Source organism: Hippopotamus amphibius, chromosome 7, assembly GCF_030028045.1.
Source record: "Hippopotamus amphibius kiboko isolate mHipAmp2 chromosome 7, mHipAmp2.hap2, whole genome shotgun sequence".
NCBI lineage: Eukaryota > Metazoa > Chordata > Mammalia > Artiodactyla > Hippopotamidae > Hippopotamus > Hippopotamus amphibius.
The window spans coordinates 11,767,439-11,792,253 of NC_080192.1; the positions used below are offsets into that span (position 1 = coordinate 11,767,439).

The window sequence follows — 24,815 nt, forward strand, 5'->3', positions numbered from 1 at the left end:
GGGGACCGCCATTTGACCCACTACAGGACCCACAAATATCAGTTCTCCCCCTAAGGTCCTGTGGCTTGACTCTTCACCTTGTGCAGGGAAAGTACCGGACAGGTGCCAGCCTCTGCCCACGAAGTGGGGGGTGGGGGTGTGCAGTCCCCGGGGCAGCCTGACCACCCACCATGCATGAGCATGAGAGCCCAGGGGCCACTGATTCCCAAGTCCCCTGTGGAAGGGAGGGGTCCTTGCTCCCTCTCCAGCTGTCCACGTGCTGTCTGTGGAGCCTAAAGCATGCTTATGGCCCCTCCTCCCCCCCGCCTCTCCTCCTGCTGGTCATCCCTCCTCAGTGCTGGCCCCTGAGGTGGACCGTCCACCCTGGTCCCAGCATGTGCTCACCTCTTCACTTGTGTTCACTGAGCTGTCAGCTGGTCTTTGACTGGTGGCATTAGAGACCTCCTCACCCCTAATTCTGCCCAGATGCTTATTTTTCCAAATAATTCCAAGTCTTGCACCCAGACTATGGTGATGAGCATAAAAGCCAGCTTCTGCACATGGCTAGCAAGTGTTCACCACAGTGGTTCTGTGCTGAGAATGTTAATCCAACGTGTTAGGTTTAAGGTCACTGCACCGGGCCTTCTATAGGCAAATGAAGCTAGACTAATCGCAAAAGAAGAGGGTAGACCTTATCACCTAGATTCCATCTTATTTTTCCTGGGGACCCTCGTGGCTTTTGCCAGCAACGCCTCGGTAACTTCTGGTACTGGAAGTCAGTTTTAAAAAGTTAGTTTATCAGTTAAATCTTGATTACTACTGGAAATGAAAGGACAGGTATATGGATAATTAAAATCCATGAAACGATGGAAGGGGAGGCAAGATGGTGAAGAAGATGGACCTTGAGCTCACCTCTTCTCATGAGCACACCAAAAATCACAACTAACTGCTGAACAACTACAATAAAAAAGACTGGAATCTACCAAAAAAACAAGGCAATTATATATCCAGAGACAGAGAAGAGACACCACGAGACAGTAGAGGGGGTACACTTGCGATATAATCAAATCTCATCTCACCTGGGTGGGCGACTCTCAAACTGGAGAACGCTTGTATTGCAGAAGTTCTCCCACAGGAGTGAGAACTCTGAGCCCCATGCCAGGCTCCCCAGGGTAGGGGTCTGGCATCGGGAGGAGGAGCCCACAGAGCATTCAGCTTTGAAGGCCAGTGGGGCTTGATTGTAGGAGCTCCACAGAGACTCCACTGTTGGAGGGTGCCCACAGGTCTCACGTGCACTGGGACCCAGGGCAAAAACAGTGACTCCCTAGGAGCCTGTGTCAGACCTCCCTGCTGGTCTTGGAGGGTCTCCTTGGGAGATGGGGGCAGCTATGGGTCTCTCTGGGGTCATAAAATCTGGTGGTGGACATAGCAGGGAGTGTTCACCCGCGTGAACTCTGGCCGGAGGCAGACATCTTGGATCCTTGGCGCCAAGACCTGGCCTCACCCCAGTGCTGGGATGCCTTAGGCCAAACAACCAACAGAGCTGGAACACAGACCCGCCCTGTTTTGTTTTGTTTTGTTTTGTTTTTTTAATTTTTATTGAAGTATACTTGCTTTACAATGTTGTGTTAGTTTCTGCTGTGCAGCAAAGTGAATCAGTTATAAGTATACATGTCCCCTCTTTTTTAGATTTCCTTCCCATTTAGGTCACCACAGAGCATTGAGTAGAGTTCCTTGTGCTATACAATAGGTTCTCATTAGTTATCTATTTTATACATAGTAGTGTATATATGTCAATCCCAATCTCCCAAGTCATCCCACCCTCCTTCCCCCTGATAACCAGAAATTTGTTCTCTACATCCGTGACTCTCTTTCTCTTTGCAAAGAAGTTCATCTGTATCATTTTTCTAGATTCCACATATAAGCTATATTATATGATATTTGTTTTTCTCTTTTGGATGTACTTCACTCTGTATGACAATCTCTAGGTCAACCCAGGTCTCTGAAAGTGGCACTATTCTGTTTCTTTTTATGGCTGCGTAATATTCGACTGTATATATGTACCACATCTTCTTTATCCATTCCTCTGTTGATGAACAGTTAGGTTCCTTCCATGTGCTGACTGTTGTAAATAGTGCTGTAATGAACACAGGGGGGCTAGCATCCTTTCAAATTCTGGCATTTTCCGGATATATGCCTAGGAGTGGAATTGCTGGGATATTGTAGCTCTATTTTTAGTTTTTTAAGGAACCTCCATACTGTTCTCCATAGTGGCTGTACCAATTTACATTCCCACCAACAGTGTAGGAGGGTTCCCTTTTCTCCACACCCTTTCCAGCATTTATTGTTTGTAAATTATTTAATGATGGACATTCTGACTGGTGTGAGGTGATAACTCACTGTAGTTTAGCTTTGCATTTCTCCAACAATTAGTGTAGTTGAGCATCTTTTTATGTGTTTGTTGGTGATCTGCATGTCTTCTTTGGAGAAATGTCTATTTAGGTCTTCTGCCCATTTTTTGACTGGGTTGTTTGTTTTTATTATATTGAACTGTATGAGCTGTTTGTATATTTTGGAAATTAGTCCCTTGTCAGATGCTTTGTTTGGCAATATTTTCTCTCATTCTGAGTGTTGACTTTTCTTTTTGTTCATGGTTTCCTTTGCTGTGCAAAAGCTTTTACATTTCATTAGGTCCCATTTGCTTATTTTTGTTTTTATTTTCATTACTGTAGGTGGTGGATCATAAAAGGTTTTGCTGTGATTTATGTCAGACTGTGCCCTGCCTATATTTTCCTCTAACAGTTTTATAGTATCCAGCCTTACATTTAGGTCTTTTTTTTTTTCCATTTTATTTATTTATTTATTATTTTTTTTTTGAGGTACACCAAGTTCAATCGTCTGTATTTATACACATATCCCCGTATTCCCTCCCTCCCCTGACTCCCCCCCACCCTCCCCGCCCCAGTCCTCTAAGGCATCATCCACCCTCGAGTTGAACTCCCTTTGTTATACAACTTCCCACTGGCTGTTTTACAGTTGGTAGTATATATATGTCTATGCTACTCTCTCGCTTCGTCTCAGCTTCCCCTTCACCCCTCGCCCCCCCAAACCTCGAGTTCTCCAGTCCATTCTCTGCATCTGCGTCCTTGTTCTTGTCTTGTCACTGAGTTCATCAGTACCATTTTTAGATTCCATATATGTGAGTTAGCATACAATATTTGTCTTTCTCTTTCTGACTTACTTCACTCTGTATGACAGACTCTAGGTCTATCCACCTCATTACATATAACTCCATTTCATTCCTTTTTATAGCTGAGTAAGATTCCATTGTATATATATGCCAAATCTTCTTTATCCATTCATTTGTTGATGGGCATTTAGGTTGTTTCCATGTCCTGGCTATTGTAAATAGTGCTGCAATAAACATTATGGTATATGTTTTTTTGGGGGATTATGGTTTTCTCTGGGTATATGCCCAGTAGTGGGATTACTGGATCATATGGTAGTTCTATTTTTACTTTTTTAAGGAACCTCCAAACTGTTTTCCATAGTGGCTGTACCAACTTACAGTCCCACCAACAGTGTGGGAGAGTTCCCTTTTCTCCACACCCTCTCCAACATTTGTTGTTTCCAGATTTTGTGATGATGGCCATTCTGATCGGTGTGAGGTGATACCTCATTGTGGCTTTGACTTGCATTTCTCTGATGATTAGTGATGTTGAGCATCTTTTCATGTGTGTGTTGGACATCTGTATGTCTTCTTTGGAGAAATGTCTATTTAGGTCTTCCGCCCATTTGTGGATTGGGTTATTTGCTTTTTTGGTATTAAGCTGCATGAGCTGCTTGTATATTTTGGAGGTTAATCCTTTGTCTGTTGTTTCATTGGCAACTATTTTTTCCCATTCTGAGGCTTGCCTTCTTGTCTTGTTTATGGTTTCTTTCGCTGTGCAAAAGCTTTTAATTTTCATGAGGTCCCATTTGTTTATTCTTGATTTTATTTCCATGATAGGAGGTGAGTCAAAAAGGATCTTGCTTTGATGGATGTCATAGAGTGTTCTGCCTATGTTTTCCTCTAGGAGTTTGATAGTGTCTGGCCTTACATGTAGGTCTTTAATCCATTTGGAGTTGATTTTTGTGTATGGTGTTAGGAAGTGTTCTAATTTCATTCTTTTACATGTTGCTGTCCAATTTTCCCAGCACCACTTATTGAAGAGGCTGTCTTTTTTCCATTGTATATTCGTGTCTCCTTTGTCAAAGATAAGGTGCCCTTATGTGTTTGGGCTTACCTCTGAGATCACTATTCTATTCCATTGATCTTCCTTTCTATTTTTGTGCCAGTACCATACTGTCTTGATCACTATGGCCTTGTAGTATAGTTTGAAGTCAGGAAGCCTGATTCCACCAACTCCATTTTTCCTTCTCAAGATTGCTTTGGCTATTCGGGGTCTTTTGTGTTTCCATACAAATTGTAAGATTTCTTGCTCTAGTTCTGTGAAAAATGCCATTGGTAATTTGATCGGGATTGCATTGAATCTGTAAATTGCTTTGGGTAGTACAGTCATTTTCACGATGTTGATTCTTCCAATCCAGGAACATGGTATGTCCCTCCATCTGTGTCATCTTTGATTTCTTTCATCAGTGTCTTAAAGTGTTCTGCATACAGATCTTTTGCCTCCTTAGGCAGGTTTATTCCTAGGTATTTTATTCTTTTTGTTGCAATGGTGAATGGGAGAGTTTCCTTAATTTCTCTTTCTGCTCTTCCGTTGTTAGTGTATAGGAATGCAAGAGATTTCTGTGCATTAATTTTGTATCCTGCTACTTTACTAAACTCATCAATTAGTGCTAGCAGTTTTCTGGTAGAGTCTTTAGGGTTTTCTATATATAATATCATGTCATCTGCAAAGAGTGACAATTTTACTTCTTCTTTTCCAATTTGGATTCCTTTTATTTCTTTTTCTTCTCTGATTGCTGTGGCTAAAACTTCCAAAACTATGTTGAATAATAATGGTGAGAGTGGACACCCACATTTAGATCTTTAATTCATTTTCAGTTTATTTTTGTGTATGGTGTTAGGGAGTATTCTAATTTCATTCTTTTACATGTAGCTGTCCAATTTTCCCAGCACTCAGCTTCTAAAGACTTCCTGAGCCCACAGCCACCCACACACCCCTTGATACAGTCCAGCCCAGCAGAGGGCCAAGACCCAGCTCCACCCACTAGTGGGCAGGCACTGGACCCTTCCACCAGGAAGCCTGCACAAGGCTCTAGACCAGTTCACCCACCAGGGGGCAGACACCAGAAGCAAGAAAACTACAATCCTGCAGCCTGTGGAACTGAGTGTGCATACACAGGTCAGAGCCTACCCTAGGACCAGCAGGTTCCTGGCCTTTGGGTGATGAGAGGGGAGTGTGCTGCTGGGACACATAGGGCATCCCCTACAGAGGGCCACTTCTCCAAGGTTGAGAAACATAACTCACCAACTACATACATAAAAATACAGATAGAAATTAAACAAGATGAAACAGCAAAGAAATATGTTTCAGGTGAAGGAACAAGATAAAATCCCAGAAGAAGAACTAAGTTAGATGGAGAAAGGCAATCTACCTGGGAAAGAGTTCAGAGTGATGATTGTAAAGATGACCCAAGAGGACTTCCCTGGGGGCGCAGTGGTTGAGGGTCTGCCTGCCAATGCAGGGGACACAGGTTTGATCTCTGGTCCAGGAAGATCCCATATGCTGTGGAGCAACTAAGCCCGTGTGTCACAACTACTGAGCCTGTGCTCTGGGGCCCGTGAGCCACAGCTACTGAGCCTGCATGCTGCAACTACTGAAGCCTGCTTGCATAGAACCATGCTCCACAACGAGAAGCCACTGCAGTGAGAAGCCCACACACTGCAATGAAGAGTAGCCCCTGCTCACCACAACTAGAGAAAGTCCGTGTGCAGCAACAAAGACCTAATGCAGCCATAAATAAACAAATAAATAAATAAATAAAAAGATGATCCAAGAACTCAGGAAAAGAAAGGATGAACAGAGCAAGAAGTTATAAGAAATTTTTAGCAAAGAATTACAAAAGATAAAGAACAAGCAGACAGAGTTGAAGAATACAATAACTGAAATGAAAAATACACTAGAAGGAATCAATAGCAGAATAAATGAGGCCAAAGAATGAATCAGTAAGCTGGAAGACAGAGTGGTAGAAATCACTGCTGTGGAACAGAATAAAGAAAAAAGAATGAAAAGAAATGAGGACAGTTTAAGAGACTTTTGGGACAACATCAGATGCACCAACTTTGCATTATAGGGGTCCCAGAAGGGGAAGAGAGAGGAGGGGCCTTAGAAAATATTTGAAGAGATAATAGATGAAAACTTCCCTAACATGGGAAAGGAAACAGTCACCCAAGTTCAAGAAGTTCAGAGAGTCCCATACAGGATTAACCCAAGGAGGAACACGCTGAGACACATAGTAATCAAACTGACAAAAATTAAAGACACAGAGAAAATATTAAAAGCAACAAGGGGAAAGCAACAAATATACAAGGGAATTCTCCTAAAACTGTCAGCTGATTTTTCAGCAGAAATCAGATGGGAGTGGTGCAATATATTTAAAGTAATGAAAGGGCAAAACCTACAATCAAGAATACTCCTCCCAGCAAGGGTGTCCTTTGGATTTTATGGAGAAATAAAGAGCTTTACAGACAAGCAAAAGCTAAAAGAATTCAGCACCAATTATCCATCTTTACAACAAATGCTAAAGAAACTTCTCAAGGGAAAAGAAAAGGCCACAACTAGAAAGAAGAAAATTATGAAATGGAAAAGCTCACCAGTAAAGGCAAACATATATTAAAGGTAAGAAATCATTCACATACAAATATGGTATCAAAGCCAGTAATTATAATAGGAGGAGAGTACAAATGCAGGATATTTAAAATGCATTTGAAATTATGAGATGAGCAACTTAAAATGATCATATATATATATACCAATACTTATATTAGACAAGATAGACTTTATTATTTTTTAAAAATTATTTATTTGGCTGCATTCGGTTTTAGTTTGCAGCATGCAGGATCTTTTGTTGCAGTGCACAGGTTCTTTGCTGTGGCGCATGGGCTTCTCTGTAGTTCTGGTGCGTCGGCTCTAGGGCATGCAGGCTTAGTTGCACCGTGGCTTGTGGGATCTTAGTTCCCCGACCAGGGATTGAACCCACATCCCTTGCATTGGGAGGCAGATTCTTAATCAGTGGACCACCAGGGAGTTCCCAATATAGATTTTAAAATAAAGACTATTACAAGAGACAAAGTTTTAATATAACTGGAGTGCAGATAATTCTGGACTCGCCCTTGTACAAAAGTTCTAGATGAAAATGTAGACAGAACACTGTTTGACAAAAATTGCAGCAATATTTTTTGAATCCATCTCCGCAAGTAGTGGAAATATAAACAAAAATAAACAAATGGGACGTAATTAAACTTAAAAGCTTTTACACAGCAAAGGAAACCATAAATAAAACAAGAAGACAACCTACAGAATAGGAGAAAATATTTGCAAATGATGTGACCAATAAGGGATTAATTTCCAAAATGTACAACAGCTAATACAACTCAATATCGAAAAAACAACCCAATCAAAAAATGGGCAGAGGAACTAAACATTTCTCCAAAGATGTACAGATGGCCAACAGGCACATGAAAAGATGCTCAACAACAATAATTATCAGATAAATCAAATCAAAACTACAATGAGGTGTCACTTCACACCAGTCAGAACGGCTATCATCAAAAAAATCTACAAATAATAGATACTGGAGAGGGTGTGGAGGTAAAGGAACCCTCCTATGCAGTCAGTGAAATGGTAAATTGGTGCAGCCACTATGGAGAACAATATGGAGTTTCCTTAAAAAACTAAAAATAGAGTTACCATATGATCTTGCAATACCCTTCCTGGGCATATATCTGGAGAAAACTCTAATTCAAAAAGACACATGCACCCCAATGTTTATTGCAGCACTATTTACAATAGCCAAGACTTGGAAGCAATCTAGATGTCTATCAACAGATGAATGGATAAAGATGTGGTATATATATTCAATGGAGTATTACTCAACCATGAAAAGAATGAAATAATGCCATTTGCAGCAACATGGATGGACCTAGAGATTATTATTCTAAGTGAAGTAAGCTGGACAGAGAAAGAGAAATATCATATGATATCACTTATATATGGAATCTGAAAAAATAAAAGAGAGAGACACAAATAAACTTATTTACAAACAAGAAGAGACTCACAGGCATAGAAAACAAATGTATGGTTACCAAAGGGAAAGAGGCGTGGAGGGATAAATTAGGAGTTTGGGATTAGCAGATACACACTATTATATATAAAAGAGATAAACAACAAAGTCTTACTGTATAGCACAGGGAACTATATTCAATATCTTATTCTAAACTATAATGGAAGAGAAAAAAAAAAAAAGAATTTCTGGATGTGCTTGGGGGAGGGTGGGCAGGGGCTTTCCCAAGAGTGTTTCACAAGCCAGGGCCCCAAGGGGAATCTTCCCCATGGCTTGTGGGGAGCTGACCACTTCCTCCTAGGACCAAGCCAGCTTCCTCCAGGCTCTACGGATGGGCTGGTACCAACCAGGCCATCAGTGGCCATGATGATGATGTTTATTGGTCAATCTGATGTGGTGCTGGTCCCAGGCCTGACGCCTCACAGCACAGACACAAAGAACACCCAGAAGAAAATCTGTGAGGTGTGGGAATTCAGGTGTTTCCTCTGGGCCTCGCCTGCCTGGCCTCTGGAGGATTCTGCCTGTCTGCTGCTCTTTGTCTAAGCCTCTCTGTCTTTTTCTCACACCTCTTACCACTTTATCTCCAAGGTGCTTTCCCTCTCCTGTTTCTCTGACACTTTTCTCTTGCCTCCTCCTCTCTGCATCTCGTGCTCGCCAGTCTTCTGTCACCTTCTGTCTCTGGTTCTCACCTCCGCCTCTTTTTCTCCATCTCGTTCTTTCTCTCCCAACTCCCTCTGCCTCCCTCCCCCTCTGCCCTGTCCTTTCTCTTCTCTGGATGCCTGCCTTCATCTCTCTGCCCTCGTCTTCCCCCCCACCTTCCTCCCCCATCCCTGCCCCCTCTGCCCCTGGAGCTCCTGCACAGAGACCCAGCCAGCCTCTCTGAGAGACGAGGCTCCCCGAGGGCCCAGCAGGAGGTGCAGTTTCCCCTCTGACCCTGTCCGCTGGCCTGAGGAGATGCAGCTTCCCTCCTACCCGCTCCACTCAGGCAGCCTGTGCAGGCTTCTGAGGTTCAGAAGGGAGCATGTCACTTTTGAGGGGCTCTGAGGCCAACCTTTCCCAGGAGGGTGGAGAGCAGGGGCTGGGCTGGGGCCAGGGGAGGAGGGGAGGAGAACCCCAAGTTCACTGAGCACCTCCTGGGTGTTGGCCCTGCAGCAGGGCCTGGGGGCGGGGGGAGCATCAGTGGCCACGGTCATTTCCAGAAAGACAGAAGGACACATAAGGGCAAGGAACTGGGGGGCGGGGGTGGCAAGAACCAAAGCCTGGGGGAAAGAGTGGTCTGTGCAGAGGTGGGGCTTCCAGGCCAGCCAAGGGGGAGAAGAACCACCCCCACAGATTTGCACAGCTCTTAATATATCTTCATATCCGCTGGATGACCTTTAGGAGAGGCGGTGTGGTGTGTTAGAAAGTGTCCAAGGGTGAGAGTCAGAGGTCTGGCTTCCAATTCAGTTTCCACCTTGCTGTGTGCATGACCTTGGACATGTCTGTAACCCCTCCCAACCTCTTTCTTCATGTATGAAGTGGGTGCAAAAAACCTGCTCACTGTAGTGTTACAGAGTAGATGGGGGGTTAAAGGAGAGGTTATTGGAGAGAGCTCAGAGCCCTGACCCTTGAACCTCGGCCCTATAGCCACTTCTTATTTGCCTCTTGGGTACCGCCTATCCAACTGAGACAGGTTGGGACCTGGGACCCTTTGTTGCCCCGCTGCAGTGCTTGTACCTGGACACACCTCTCCTTAAGCAAAAAAATACAAAGAAAACACGTGGGACTAAGAATAGCTGCGTGCCTTAGAGGACTGGGGCAGGGAGGGTGGGGGGGACTCGAGGGGGGGGCGTCAAGGAAGGGAGGGAATATGGGGATATGTGTATAAAAACAGTTGATTGAACCTGGTGTACCCCCCCCCAAAAAAAAATAAAAAAAAAAAAAAAAAGAAATTTTTAAAATAAAATGTTAAAAAAAAAAAAAAAGAAGAATGAAGGTATATGTGACTGCATACAACACCTAGTTTAAAATTAAGAATCAGTCTAGTGAACCTCTCCATCATTGGCTGTCTTCTGTTTCAAAGGCTCTATAACATTACTAGTGATTGGCTCTGCACCTGATCTGCTGAGTCATACATGATTATCAAGAACGCTTTTGTCTTTAGGTGTCCCTTGCATCAATTTCCTGAAGAAAATGGGAAACAAAGAAAACAGGAAATTGAATTTGTTCTCTAATTCTTTTGGAACTTAATTTTTAAAGTCTAAAAATTCAAAGCAAATTAAATATGTAATTGCATGCAAAAAAAAAAAAAAAAAATAGCTGTGTGCATATGCAGCTGGGGCAAATTCTGGACCCAAAAGATACAAAGAGACCAAAAAACCCAATTGCCACTTTTGAAGATCCTGGAGCAAAAACAGGGTATTGGAAGCAAAAGCAGGGTACTGAGCCTGCCCCCTGCACACAACAGCACCTAAGGGGTGGGCAAACCACATAAGCCACCCCTCTGGCCTGACCGCAAGACACACCCCTACCCTCACCCCATATAAGAAGAAAGCTCACTCCCCCCGCCCCCCACCACCACCCCAGGGAGTGAGTGAGAAAGGGAAGCTGTTGCTTGTTCTCACTGCCCCTGCTGCAGCAGGGTCCCAATAAAGCCTTGCCTGAACTTCTTGTCTGGCCTCTAGTTAATTTCTATCGATTGCGGAAGGCCAAGAACCCTGGTTGATATCAACTGCCTGTCTGGGAGCTGAGAGGCTTTCGAAGCACAATTTCCTAATTTATTTTAGTTTGGTTTTATTATAAGGGATAAATCTACAATTAAGTTTAAATTTCTAATTTTAAGCCACATTTAAAAATCATCAGCCAGACCACTTCACTCCAAAATTCTTTCCAGGCCTTCCTGCCTAGAAATTCCCCCTTGGTCCTCTGCCTGGGAAATGTACCAGTATCCCCATAAGACTCCAAGTATTAAGATCACAGCTCAAATAAAAGTCATGGACCATCACTTAACACAAGGGGATCTGGGTATCAGGAAAAACTCACCAAATCACCTGAAGGGCCTGTGAAGCCCGAGGGGCTCAAGGGGCCCATGCTTAGTACTGAGTGCCAGTCCAATGTAGACCCCAGGTGACATCACGTTGGTTTTCCTGATACCTTGCCAACTCCGCCAAGTAATGTCAATGAAAATAATCAATAAACAATGTATAACAGGAATCAAAGAGAGTTTTATCTAAGCAAGTTGAGGACTCTAGCCCAGAAGACAGCCTCTCAGATAACTCTGAGGAACTGCTCCAGAGAAGCATGGTTTTCAGAGCAGCTTTATGTCTTGTCTGAATAAAGAACATCAATGAAGTCGGGGAGACAATCCTTCAAGGATTCAAAAAAAAAAAAAAAACAGATCAGCATGTACACATTGAGTCCGTGTGGCCTTGGCACCTGGGAAGGGAGTCTTAACCTTGGAAGGAGTACCCACATTGCCATCTCAGGAAGGGAGGCCTTTAATCTTTATTTTTAACATGGACATTCTTTACTTCTGGTCAATGCACCCTCTTCTTTAATTACTAAAGCAGATGTATGATGTATGTTTGATAGAGCAAAAACAAGCTGTTTTACTTGGCATAAAATTCAAGTTACCTCATGTGAGGAGGAAACTTAGAAACCTGCACTCAGCTAAAAATAACTCCATGCTTGTTCTGCTTTTGTGAAATATGCTTGCTGCACTGAGGAAAAACAAAAAACAAAAAACACCAGGATGACCTAGCAATCCAATGTAACCATAAGATGTTTTGCTAGAAAATGGAATGTTCTGCACCTGCTCTTGTAAGTTTCTGTTTGGAAACTTCCATGCTCTGTAAAGCAAGTAACCAATCTAGCCATGCTAAGTGTAACTATGTGCACTGACCCCTGTAAAAGTAAAGCTCACCCTGAGTTCGGGGCCCAGAACTTTGGAGTGTTAGCTCATCCGGGGGTGCTGACTTAATAAACCTGAGTTCTCCAACCCTCTGAGTGTGGTTCTTGGTTTCTCGACGGACCACTTTCTGCAACATTTCTGGAGGCCCCAGTAAGATTCCAATCACACCAGCCCCTTGAGCTGCCAGACCAGTGGCTCGGCTGAGTTGGAGCGAAGGAGCTCCGAGATGAAGGAGGAGGCGTGCCACCTGAAGGTATTCCGGGTTCTCTTTCGGACCGGTGCTCTGACTCTCCAGACGGCAGGGCTCCTACCAGACTCATTGGAGGGACAGACCAACTCACCAGGAATGGCCACAGGATCAGGTAAGGCCCCAGGGCACTGAACCCAGTCAGGTCCTGTCTCCGGATGGAAGAGGAGCTTGATCACCTCCTACGATCTTCAGTAAGAAGACCATCAGTTAGCGACCTTCCCAGAGAAGGGAGGCATCCACCAGTTAGGGACCTTCCCAGAGCAGGGAGGCACTGTGATAAACTCTGGTCTGAATGTGTGTGAGTGAGTGCCCTGGTTCGTCCCCATTCCAGGGTGATTGTGTGGCTCCAGGCCTTCATGGCTACGGAGTCCGAGTGGGCCCTAACCTGCAGTTCCATGGTGACCTCATATGGCTCAGAGCGGTGTCTGTCTCTGGGGGACAGTCCCTCCCTGAGAGTCAGATCCAGGCCAGGAGTTTACACTGGCCGGCAAAGCTAAGAGGCACCTAAGTTCTCCACAGGGGTGTGGCCAAGTGGGCACCTGAATGGTCTCCTTTTTTGAGGGGGCACGCACTCTTGTTTGTTTTTGTGATACCGACACAGGGTGGGATAGACAGGGAGGGGGGAAACAATTGATTACTAATTTGATTAGAAATTGTGCATGTCCAAGTAGCCCTTTTTGCCCTAGGGCCCTCCACCGAGATTTTTTTTCTTAAAATTTTAAGGCTCACTCTCCCCTTCTGTCAGCTGACTCTTTGAGCTGACTTATTGAGAAATTAGGTTTTCCCCGAAAGACTTGCCCCTTTTGCCAGACAGATTTGTACCTACCTCCCCTTCCCCTTCTCCTCCCCCTCTGCCCCCCAGCCTCTGCTGTGGCAGGAGGAAGAACCTTTTGTGACCAGCCAGGAGAGCCCAGATCTATTCCCATTTGGGGAGAAGGAAGAGACCCCACACTTGGAATAGACTGACCGCTTACCCCAGGGTCACGGAAGTGGCTTGCCACTCATGAGAAAGCCCACATCGAACGCAACCACCCGACCCTCACCTAGCAGCTGCCGCATAGACGGCGCTCCCCAGCAGGCCCCCGGCCCTGCTGAGACTACTCCCTGTGTGGGGCCTGGGCTGGCTGTGCCTGGCACTGCAGCTCCAGTAACCACAGCTGCTGCTGGTACTGCCACCGCTGCCACAGCTGCTGGCCTGGGCCCGAGTTGGGGTCTTGAGTCTCCGCAGTGGGGCTGAGCCTGCAGCCCCAGCCCCCACTAGGCCGCTGCTCTGCCAGGCGCCGGGCCTCCCCCACCTGCGCCTCCACCCCAGGAGCTGGAGCTGAGTGGGGAGCCCGGCCCGTGCCCGGGCCGGGACCGTGCACAGCCACCGAGCGCCAGGGGGTGCCAGGCCTTCCGAGCCCGAACACCCAACCACCAACTCCCCTGGCACTACACCACCAGCCTATGCCGACTCGGACCCTGGAGCCTCGGAGCCCAGACTGCCAGTGCCCAGGGGATCAGGCTCAGCTCTCAGCAGCCCCTTGGATCCCCAGTTTGCTGGATCCTCAGATGCCAGCCTGGGAGTCGCTCCAGGCCCCCGGGTCTTGCCCTGCGGCACCAGTCCACAGCACCACCAGGCCCAAAGCCATAGGTCGCTCCGAAGCCCAGCTACCTGCAGAGGCCCCAGATACCCCCACCACCTGAGCCCATTCCACCCCTGCCATCACACCCACTGCCTGCAGACCCCCAAGTAGCCAAGGCCCTGGCCTTCAAGGCAGAGGCCAGCCCCAGTTCTGCAGCAGTGTCCTGGCTGATTGAGAAATTTGAAAGAAGGCCTGTGATTGTCACCTCGGATAGGCCAACCCCTGACCCCAGCCCAGGTCCCACAGAGCAAGCCGTGTTACCACAGCCACCCCTGCAGCCACCCGTGCCCCAGCTCCCTGAGGGCAAGGCCTCCTGCTGCTTGTTCCTGCTGGCTCCTGGGCCCCGGGACAGCGAGAAGGTGCCCAGTTGGGACAGCTGCACTGACAGCATCAGCTCACCAACCAACAGCGAGGAAACCTGCTTCATCCGTGATGATAGGCCCCCCCTCTCAGCCACCGCCTCTTCCCCGGTTCCCCTGCCCTGGCCAGTGTCCCTGTTGCTTTGGCTGACCCCTGCCGGCCCAGCTCCCAGGAGGTTAACAGTGACCTAGAGGAGGAGGATGACGAGGAAGAGGATGAGAAGGACAGAGAAATCCCAGTGCCCCCATTGGAGAGACAGGAGTCTGTGGAGTTGACTGTGCAGCAGAAGGTGATCCACATTGCCAATGCGCTCCTGCAAACCGAGAAGGCCTACGTTTCCAGGCTCCATCTCCCAGATCAGGAGTTCTGTGCCCGGCTGCTGGAAGAAGTTCGGAACCATAGTTCCATCCCAGCGGACGCCGTCCATGACATCTTCTCTAACATCTGCTCCATATATCGCTTCCATCAGCAGTTCCTGCTGCTTGAGCTAGAGAAGCTCATGGAGGAATGGGACCGCTACCCACGTATTGGAGACATCCTACAGAAGCTGGCACCCTTCCTCAAGATGTATGGTGAGTATGTAAAATACTTTGATCAGGCCGTGGAGCTGGTCAACATCTGGACAGAGCGCTCCACCCAGTTTAAAGTGATCATCCGTGAAGTACAGAAGGGGGTGAAGTGAGAGAGTAGCATAGGTAGCATATACATACTACCAACTGTAAAACAGATAGCCAGTGGGAAGTTGCTGTATAACAAAGGGAGATCAACTCGATGATGGATGTTGCCTTAGAGGACCGGGACGGGGAGGATGGGGGGAGTCGAGGGAGGGAGGAAATATGGGGATATGTGTATAAATACAGCTGATTGACTTTGATGTACCTCAAAAACTGGTACAAGAGTGTAAAGCAATTATATTCCAATAAAAAATAAGAAAAAAAAAAAGAAGGGGGAAGCCTGTGGCAACCTGACATTGTCAGCCCCACCAAAGAGCTCATAAAAGAAGGCCACATCCTTAAGCTGTCAGCAAAGAACGGGACCACTCAAGACCCATCCCTCATACTATTCAACGACCGTCTCCTTTACTGTGTGCCCAGGCTGCGGCTCTTTGGCCAGAAGTTTAGCGTGCGGGCGCGCATCGATGTAGATGGCATGGAGCTAAAGAAAGCTCCAACCTCAATCTGCCTTGGACTTTCCTGGTGTCAGGAAAGCAGCGCTCCCTGGAGCTCCAGGCCAGGACTGAGGAGGAGAAGAAAGACTGGGTCCAGGCCATCAACTCTAACCTCCTGACGCTTGAACAGAAGCTAGAGACCTTCAAACTGTTGAACTCCACAAATAGGAAAGATGAAGACACACCCCCCGACTCTCTGAACGTGGATCTTGGGAAGCGGGCACGTACACCCATCCGAGAAAAGGAAGTCAGCATGTGTATGTGCTGCCAGGAGCCCTCCACTTCCTCACCAACTGCAGGCGCCACTGCAAGGCCTGCAGGCATGTGGTTTGTGGGAAGAGCTCTGAGTTCCGGGCCCGCCTCATCTATGACAACAACCGCTCCAATCGTGTGTGCACTGACTGTGACATGGTTTTGCATGGGGTGCCCTGGAGCAGTCCAGCCTGCAGCCAGCATGCACCCCAGTGCCGGAGGTCCATCCTGGAGAAACAGGTCACAAAGCTCAGGGAAAGTTGAGCACATGAATCAGACCTTCAAGACTACGTTAGCTAAGCTCTGTCAGGAGGCCCAATTACCTTGGGTCGACATGCTACCCCTAGCCTTGCTCCAAGCCCGATGCACCATGAGGTCCTCAGGCTATTCTCCCCTTGAGATCTTATACGGGAGACCTCCTCCAGTGATAGAGAAACTCAAGGGAGATCCCTGACAACTAGCAGACCTGGAGATGTCTCTACAGCTCCAGGCCCTGGGAAAGGTCTTCCCCCATATCACTCGAGAAAGCTTAGAAAGGACTCCCCTTCCCTTGGGTTATTGGGTTCATCCCTATCAGCCAGGAGATGAGGTATGGGTAAAAGATTGGAGGAAGGAACCACTTTAGCCAGTTTGAACGGGCCCTCATATGGTCGTCCTGGCGACCCCTACTGCTGTTAAAGTTACAGGAGTCACCGCGTAGATCCACCACACCCAGGTGAAGAGAGCAGCAACTCTAGAAGGCGAGGGACCTGGACTGCCAAAGCTCATCTGAACCAGCTGCTTCGGGTCTTCCTACAGAGACAACCGAGTCCTGTCCGAGATCTTCAGCCCTGCTCCAGTCACTCCAAGGCTGACTGGTCTACACATGGCGGAAGCTTAAGGAATTCGACGAGGGACATCTGAGAGTCAGGGTTACGATGACACCCTGCCTTGTAGGGACTGGTTGCACCACTGGCCTTGATGTTTTCTATAGGCTAAACACAAGGGGTCGTTTTGGCTATAATCTACCCTAAGGTAATGGAATTATTAAGTGGGATCAAATGCTTTGTGTAGTAGTGATTTATATCCTACTGACCTGTAGTACCTTGGAAAGCAAAATCGACCCCTCGTGTACTCCATGCTTCCGCATGACTAGATCATGTCAGGGGGTCACCTGGACCTTATTTTACCATCCTCACTTCTCCTGCCAAGGGGAGGTCCAAGGAACCTGTGTACATAACAAAACAACCTATTCTACTTGTCAACAAGCAGGCCAATATATCAGTTTTGACCCCCAATTTCCCCCAGTGAAGACTGGCTAGAGGTTCGGCACCAAGAAGGAGGGCTTCTGGTCAATCGGACACAAATTACAAATCTAGAACGTCTGGTATCGGTACACTTTGATGTGTGTGCTGCTATTAACAAGAACCCCCGGACAACTATAAAATGTGGGGGCTTGTCGTGGGAACAAGAGTATAGACTCAGTGACAAATATATGTGTGAACAGGCCCCAGCCCCATCCACCTGCTATGGGTGCCCTTACTGGAGTTGTGTCCCATGGGCAACCTGGGAGAGTCATAGCAAGAGAGCTCTCCTTCAAAAAGAAACTGTTGACCCCAATTGCAACCTAGGGACGTGTAATCCTGTCAATTTCACTACCTTCAACCCCGGAGACTCAAAATGGAAGAATGGTCTCAAAATCGGTATTTATATCAATGGGCACGGTATTGACCCAGGAGCGTGTTGGGTTTCCGGAGTATTTCTGTTCCATTTGGCATTTAAAGACTTCCATAATCGCAGGAACTGCCTGGCACGGTGGGGCCCATTATTCAATATTCCAGTAGGAAACCTCACTTGCGTAGGCCAAAAACACTGTAATACAACTACTCATACTTCTGACTGGTGGGGAAGCCCAAACGATACAGAGCCTCCTCCTCACCCTCTAGCAAGCTCCCCCAATTTAAAGACCAGATGGAATGACTTGTCCACCGAAGGCCAGTGGCCTGCTCCAGAAGGATTATATTGGATTTGTGGAGCTAACGCCTATTCAGTCCTGCTAGCCAATTGGTCAGGGGCATGCATATTGGGGACTACCCGCCCCTCCTTTTTCCTACTCCCCTTAGCCCAAGGTGAAGCATTAGAGGGTCCCAGTTTATGAAGGCAGAGGCCTCCCCAGGAAGCGCAGGTCTCTACAGATTGGAAACTGGAAAGATGATGAGTGACCTCCTGAACCCATAATCCAATATTATGGGCCAGCCACTTGGGCAGAAGATGGGTCCTGGGGCTACCGGACCCCAACTTACATGCTTAACAGAATTATCCCGCTCCAGGCAGTGGTTGAAATCATTACTAATGAAACGGCCAAGGCTCTTAATTTGTTGGCAGGACAAGAGACCAAGATGCGTAATGCTATTTATCAGTATCGCCTGGCCCTAGATTACTTACTGGAGGCAGAGGGGGTGTCTGTGGGAAGTTCAATCTCAGTAACTGCTGCCTACAGATAGATGATAAAGGCAAGGTTATAGAAGAAATAACCGACAAGGCGACTAAAATAGCTCATGTCCCAGTCCAGACTTGGAAGGGATGGAATCCCGGAGAGCTATTTGGGGGTTGGTTTTCTTACCTAGGGGGATTCAAAACTCTTGTGGGAACAGTCATACTCCTCCTTGGCACCTGTCTGCTTTTACCTTGCCTCTTGCCCTTATTCATGAGGGTAGTTTCCAGCCTAGCTGAGGCCACCGTGGATAGGAGGGCCACTGCACACCTCCTAGCCCTAAGAGGTTACCATCCCCCAGGCTTAGAAGATCAAGAGGTTGATGCCTTATAAGATTTAACGGGCATCAAGAGGGGGGATTGAAGGGGAAACTTAGAAACTTGTGCTCAGCTAAAAATAACTCCATGCTTGTTCTGCTTTTGTGAAATATGCTTGCTGCACTGAGAAAAACAAAAAACCAGGATGACCTAGCAATCCAATGTAACCATAAGATGTTTTGCTAAAAATGGAATGTTCTGCACCTGCTCTTGTAAGTTTCTGTTTGGAAACTGCCGTGCTCTGTAAAGCAAGTAACCAATCTACCCATGCTAACTGTAAACATGTGCCCTGAACCCTACAAAAGTAAAGCTCACCCTGAGTTCGGAGCCCACAACTTTGGAGCGTTAGCTCATCTGGGGCCGCCGACTTAATAAACCTGAGTTCTCCAACCCTCCGAGAGTGGTGCTTGGTTTCTCAACGGACCGATTTCTGCAACAGCACAACCATCACCACCGTCCATTGCCACAGTCTTTCATCTGATAAAACTGCAGCTCTATACGCAGTAAACAGTAACTCCCCACTCCCCTTCCCACAGCCCCTGGCAACCACCATGCTAGTCTCTGTCTTTATCACCTTGATTGCTCTGCCAACCTAAAGAGAGTCATACAGTATTTGTCTTTTGTGACTGGTTTATTTCACTGGGCATAATGTCCTCAAGCTGCATCCAGGCTGCAGCATATGTCAGAATTTTCTTCCTTTAAAAAAAAAAAGAATTTTCTTCCTTTTCAAAGTGAATAAAGGACTTCCCTGGTGTCTAGTGGTTAAGAATCTGCTTTCCAATGCAGGGGACGTGGGTTCGATCCCAGATTGGGGAACTAGGATCCCACATCTCTCGGGGAAGTAAGCCTGCATGCCACAACTACTGATCCTACACACTCTAGAGACTGCACACCACAACTAGAGAGCCTGTGTGCCACAACTAGAGAGCCTGCACCCTGCAACTAAGAACCATGCACCGCAACGAAACATGCCACATGCTGCAATGAAAATCCCCCTTGCTGCAACTAAGATCTGATGCAGCCAAATAAATAAATAAATAATTAAAAAAAAATTTTAAAAGCGCATAATATTCCATTGTATGTACAGACCACATTTTTCTTATATTATTTTTCTTGCTTCGACATTTTGGCTACTGTGAAAAATGCTGCTGTGAACACCATTTGTCCAGTGGATGACACTGGCAGCCTGGCAGCGAGTGGCTGAGACCGGCTCCCCTGAGGTCACCACATGCTGTCAGCCTAGAGTGGGATCCCCTGTTCTCTGTTTGGGGAGCCAGAGAGGAAGCAGAGGACAGTAACTTGGAGAAACCTGCGGAGGACGCATGACGGCTGCGTGACTGCAAACATGTTCTGAAAGCAGAACCAGTCTCAAAGGAAAACCGACTGAGATAAGGTAGTCACGTAGCCAGGTGGTGCCGGGGCCGGGTTGAAGCTTAGCTATCCTCCCTAGTAGTCATAATATACACAAGGCGTTCTGTTTTGGCTCTTCTAAAATCTTATGCCTTGTGTTACTCATTGTTTTGTTTTATAATTTGGTCTCTGCTAGAATGCTTTTGATCTTTCTCAATAAATACGCTATGGGAATCAGAGCTCGAGGCTCTTGACTGGCTTGGTCTTGAGTCCCCTGACCCCATGCTTTCCTGTACTCTTGTGTGAATTTTCTTAATTCCGCCATGCCACTCACATTCAGGTTTGTTAGTGTGGATGTCATCTCCGCACTCTGTGCCTGGTGTCCGTCTCTGTCGGCCACTCCGATGACTCTAAAGTCCCCATGGTCACATGCTCAGTCTGAAGCTCCCTGCCCACTCCCACTGGCCCTATAAAAAGGGACAACACGCAGGTGGGTCGCTCTTCTGGACACACACCTCCTGCTGTCCAGCATGTGGGAGCCACACACAGCTCCCTCCGGGATGGAGAGATGAGTGGGCCAGTCCGTGGGGGTGGTGACCCTGTCCCTCTGGCTGCTGACCCTTCCAGGGTTCACCAGGTGATGCTGGTGGCATCTGCCAGAGCCCTTCCTAAGCATTTTCCGGTTTCTCTCCCCTGAGTTGGCATCACCTTCCCTGTGGGCTGAAATTGCTACGGACCAAAAATTTTGACTGAGACCCAGAGTCTGGAGCTGCAGCCATCCTGGGGGACTTCTCCTGTGATGTTGGGGGCCACGCTGAGTCCAATTTTACAGTCAGTAGATCTTTAGGGTCGCAAGTGGGGCAGTCTCAGCTCATGTCCGTGGAGGGAAGAGATGCTTAATCCTCACCTTGATTTGAGTCCGCAGCCCCCCTGGTTGCTCTACCATGAGCCTGTGCTTATCGAGTCCAAGAATGTCGGAGTCCATACTGCACCCTCATCAGAGGACCTTTATGATCACCCAGCCACAGCTCAGATGGATGTTTAACTGAGCTCTGCCTCTCACAGTGGTTTTGTGGGGCTGTCAAGCTAAAGTTATGCTAGTGAAAAGGAAAGGAGTCAGGAGGAAGGAGTTTACTGGGAGAAAAAAGGATTAAAAAAACAACTGTAAACAAGGAATGGTGTTTACAGGAGGCAAATGGCAAAATTGGTTTGAATCCTGTCTCCTCCTCTGAGTTGCTGGAAGAAAGCCCCTGCCTCTCCCCTCTTCTTGGCTTCCTTACCTGCAAAATCAGATCGGATTCCTGGCCCACATTACAGGTGATTGTAAGACCAAACTGTAGGGTGTGGTCCTCAAGGAACCAAACAGGAAATAAGACTGGCTCTCTGTTGTAGACTTTCCTGAGTTGCCAGGTGACTGGCCTTCCTGTCAAAGGCCTCCATTTGGAGAGAAGAGACCTGTTGTCTAGTGCAATAAGCCAGGGGAAAAGAGCAACGTGCTCAAAGCCCTTCCCACAGACCTTGCATCCATCCAAATGGCATTGGCCGTCAAGGCTGGGCCTCCTCGTGTGGGTCGCTGGGATCTGAAGGCACTACTGCTCTCCCTGTCAGCAGGGACAAGTCTAGAGGGACCTGATCAAAATGGGTGGGGGAGGGGGGCATGGACGGAGTGGCTGAGAGGTGGACTTTCGCCCCTCACCCAGGTACCATGGGAGCAGAGCAGGGGACAGTGGCCTCAGCAGGGGAGGGTCCTGGAGGCCTTCTCGGAGGAGGTGATGCCAGGTTTGGGCTTTGCAGGATGAGGATGATTTTTTTTTCCAGGTGGTAGGAGCAGGTGTCCCTGGCAGAAGGACCTGCGTGAGCAAATGCCTATAACCCGCCTGGGTGCAGCATAGCAGTGATATGCCCAGTGTGCAGTGGGCAGATGGTATGTCCTGGGACTGTGCCAACTGCTGGGGAACAAAGGTGAATAAGGCAGGCAGGCTGGTGACTGTAGGCGGGTGCAGAGGGCAGAGGGGGCTGGGAAGATACCCATGGGTGGGGACTGATTTGCATAGGGCTTCACCGTCTGTGGGTGGCAGGTCTTCCTTCAAGGAGCCCAAGGCAAGGTGGGCTGTGCCAAGAATGTCAGGGCTGGGCTTGTTTCTCTAAGGGGAGCAGCGGGGAGGGTGGGAGTAGCCCAGGGTGGGGTCTGCTGGGTGGGCAGGGTGTTTGACGTGAGCAACCGGGAAGTGAGGGCTTTCACTTTCCTTTCTGCTTTTCCTGGTGTATCTGGGCCAGGGGATGAGTGTGGTTACTGCAGACACACACTTGGTGGCTGCATATTCACAGCTGGGGACAACTGGATCTTGTTCACACTCGACCAGAGGAAGATTCCTGGGTAAGCCGGGGGTAGGACCGCCGCCCACCTCCCCATCCTCGGGACAACTGCCTGAGAAAAGGATGATTGTCACTAACTTACAGAAGAAGGGAAATCGAAGCTCAGAGCGATGAGGTCAAGGGCCCCAGGTGGCAGGTTGAGCAGGGGCAGAGCCTGGGTTTGGAGGCAGGTGTGTGTGACCGCTTCCTCCTGCCCCTGGGCCCTAAGCAGTGCAGAGGGAGGGCGACACCTGCTCAGGTGGGCTCAGCTCGGGATCCAGACTCCTGAGACCTGAGCGGTGACCCCAGAAGGAAGTAGGTGTTGGGGGTGCTCAGTCCTTTGGGAAATTTGGAGGAAGCAGAGGGGATGGAGGGGGGCAGGGGGACAGAGCCTCTTCTCCTTGTGGCCTGGCCACCTTGAGGCTGCCCCCAGGGTGCTGTGCTGAGGCTGTTGGGGCCAAGGGTTTCTTTTGAGATACAAGGAATCAAGCTTTCATCACCCACCCTGTCTCTGAGTGCCTGCTCAGTTCCACGCCCTGGGGGGCAACTGAGGCCTGAGAGAAGAGGGTCAGGAGACCAAGTGGGGAGACTCAGGGCTTGGTCTTCCTGTGCTCACCGGGCCCTCTGCTCTGGACTGTGGGTGATGGGTGGTCCTGTGAGGGACACCGGGTCCAGCAGAGGAAGTGAGAAGGGCTTCCTGCACGAGGCCCTCATGGTCATCCTGGTTCTGCATCTTAAGATAAAAAGCCAAACTGTAGACTCGTCAGGATAGCGGGAGGGACAGGAGCTTAGATCTATGTGTTTATGGAGGCAGAGACGAACCTAGAAACTTTGGGGTTATTAAAATCACATCTCCCCCCCACCCCTTATATACCCATGTCAGAAGGCCTGGTGTTGGCCTCCACTCTGCCCAGCGAGCGCTGCGTGAAACTGGGAAGTTCACTCCCCAGGAATTGTTTGTTCAGATCTCTTACCTATTTTTAAAAACCTGGTTTCAGTCTTTTCATGTGGGTTTTGGGCTCTCTGTGTGTTGGGGATAGTCACCTTTGTCTACTGTAAGTATTGCAAACCGTGCCTGCTGGTCTCTCATGTTTTCTGACCTGGTTGATGGTGTCCTTCACAATTTTTAATTTGTAAGAGGTCAGATAGATGAGACTTTCCGGTGTGGCTTCTGGGATTTGTGTCTGGGTGAGAAGGGTTTCCTCAACTCCACATTATTTGTACCATTTCTTCTAGTCCCTTTGTAGTCCTCTTTCTTTCTGGTTTACGGGTAGATCCCTTAGGATTCATTGATTAATTGATTGATTCATTGTTGTTTAATTGATTAGAAGCTTTTGGTTTCTGCCTCTTCCTCCTCTCCCTCCCCCACCCCCCTCACCCCCATCCCTTTTCTCTTTCTCCTTCTTCTCATTCAAGCAGGGCATAGTCAGTGGGGACCTTCGCAGTCAAAAAGGAACACACCCTTTTTGTGCCTCAAAGGAACCTCCAGTACAGTCAGGAAATGACTCCATCCCCTTTCCCCCAAAGTCCCAGGCAGCAGTTAGGGAACAGAGAAGAAAGAGGCTGGAGGGAGCTGGGCCCGACACCCAGGCCTGGCCCGGCCACCCTGTAGGAGGAGAGGTTTCCAAATGTCCTGCTCAGGCATTATTCAGATTTTAGCTAAGACCCATATTTTTCCACAATGCTCTCTTCTTCTTTCTGCTCATAGAAAAACATCACGGCTGGAGTAAAGAGACGTGAGGAATTACAGGGGTTTCCTGCCACCTGAAAGTACAGTGTTCCTAGGAAACCTGTCCTAAACCAGGATGACGCAGAGGGAGGAGGAGGGGGCCTTTCATCAGTTTCCCGGCAGAGGGTGAGCTTTCGGAAAGTGGGGGTTGCCTGTAAATGGAGGCACTCAAAACTCTGATAGAACTGTCTGTCAGAAAAAGCTTTTCCTCAGGACAGACAAGGAAAACAAATGGAATTGCTCGACCACCGGTGGAGCTGGGGTTGTGCTGTGTCATCGAGAGGCGGCTGGTTTCATGTCCCAGTAACAGGTCCCACACCTCGCATTGGAGCCAGGCTGTGCCCGGGAGGACAGAGGGTGCCCCGGAGACCCTGAGGTGGGAGATGCAGCAGAAAATAGTCAGGGCCCCTGACAGTGTCTGGGAGCTAAAGAAACTCCACGCTAATAGAACCACAACCAGGAAAGTGGGACATACCAGGGGAGCCTGGAGAGGAACTGGGGGAAGGCAGCAGGGGGAGGAGGCTTTGGAGCTGGGCCTCCAAGGATAAGTCCCCTTTCACCTGGTGAAGCAGCTGGGGACAGGCATTGCAGGGGAGGAACCGCCTGAGCAAAGGCCTGGAGGCTGGTGGAGAATCAGAGGCCAGGCATCTGGGAGTCCTCCAGGCACCTGGACCAGGCCCATGGAGGCAGGGAGTGGTGAGGAAGGCAGGAGCTGGAGCAGTCAGGAGAGCCTGGGGGCTGGGCTAAGGACTTTGAACTTGATCCTGTCTTAACCT

The 24,815-nt window shown here is 48.1% G+C and overlaps 1 pseudogene; it reads left to right on the forward strand.

Annotated features, from left to right (window-relative positions):
• Positions 1-12,386: 12,386 nt before the first annotated feature.
• LOC130857581 (FYVE, RhoGEF and PH domain-containing protein 1-like) lies at positions 12,387-16,079 on the forward strand (annotated as a pseudogene).
• The last annotated feature ends 8,736 nt before the right edge of the window (positions 16,080-24,815 follow it).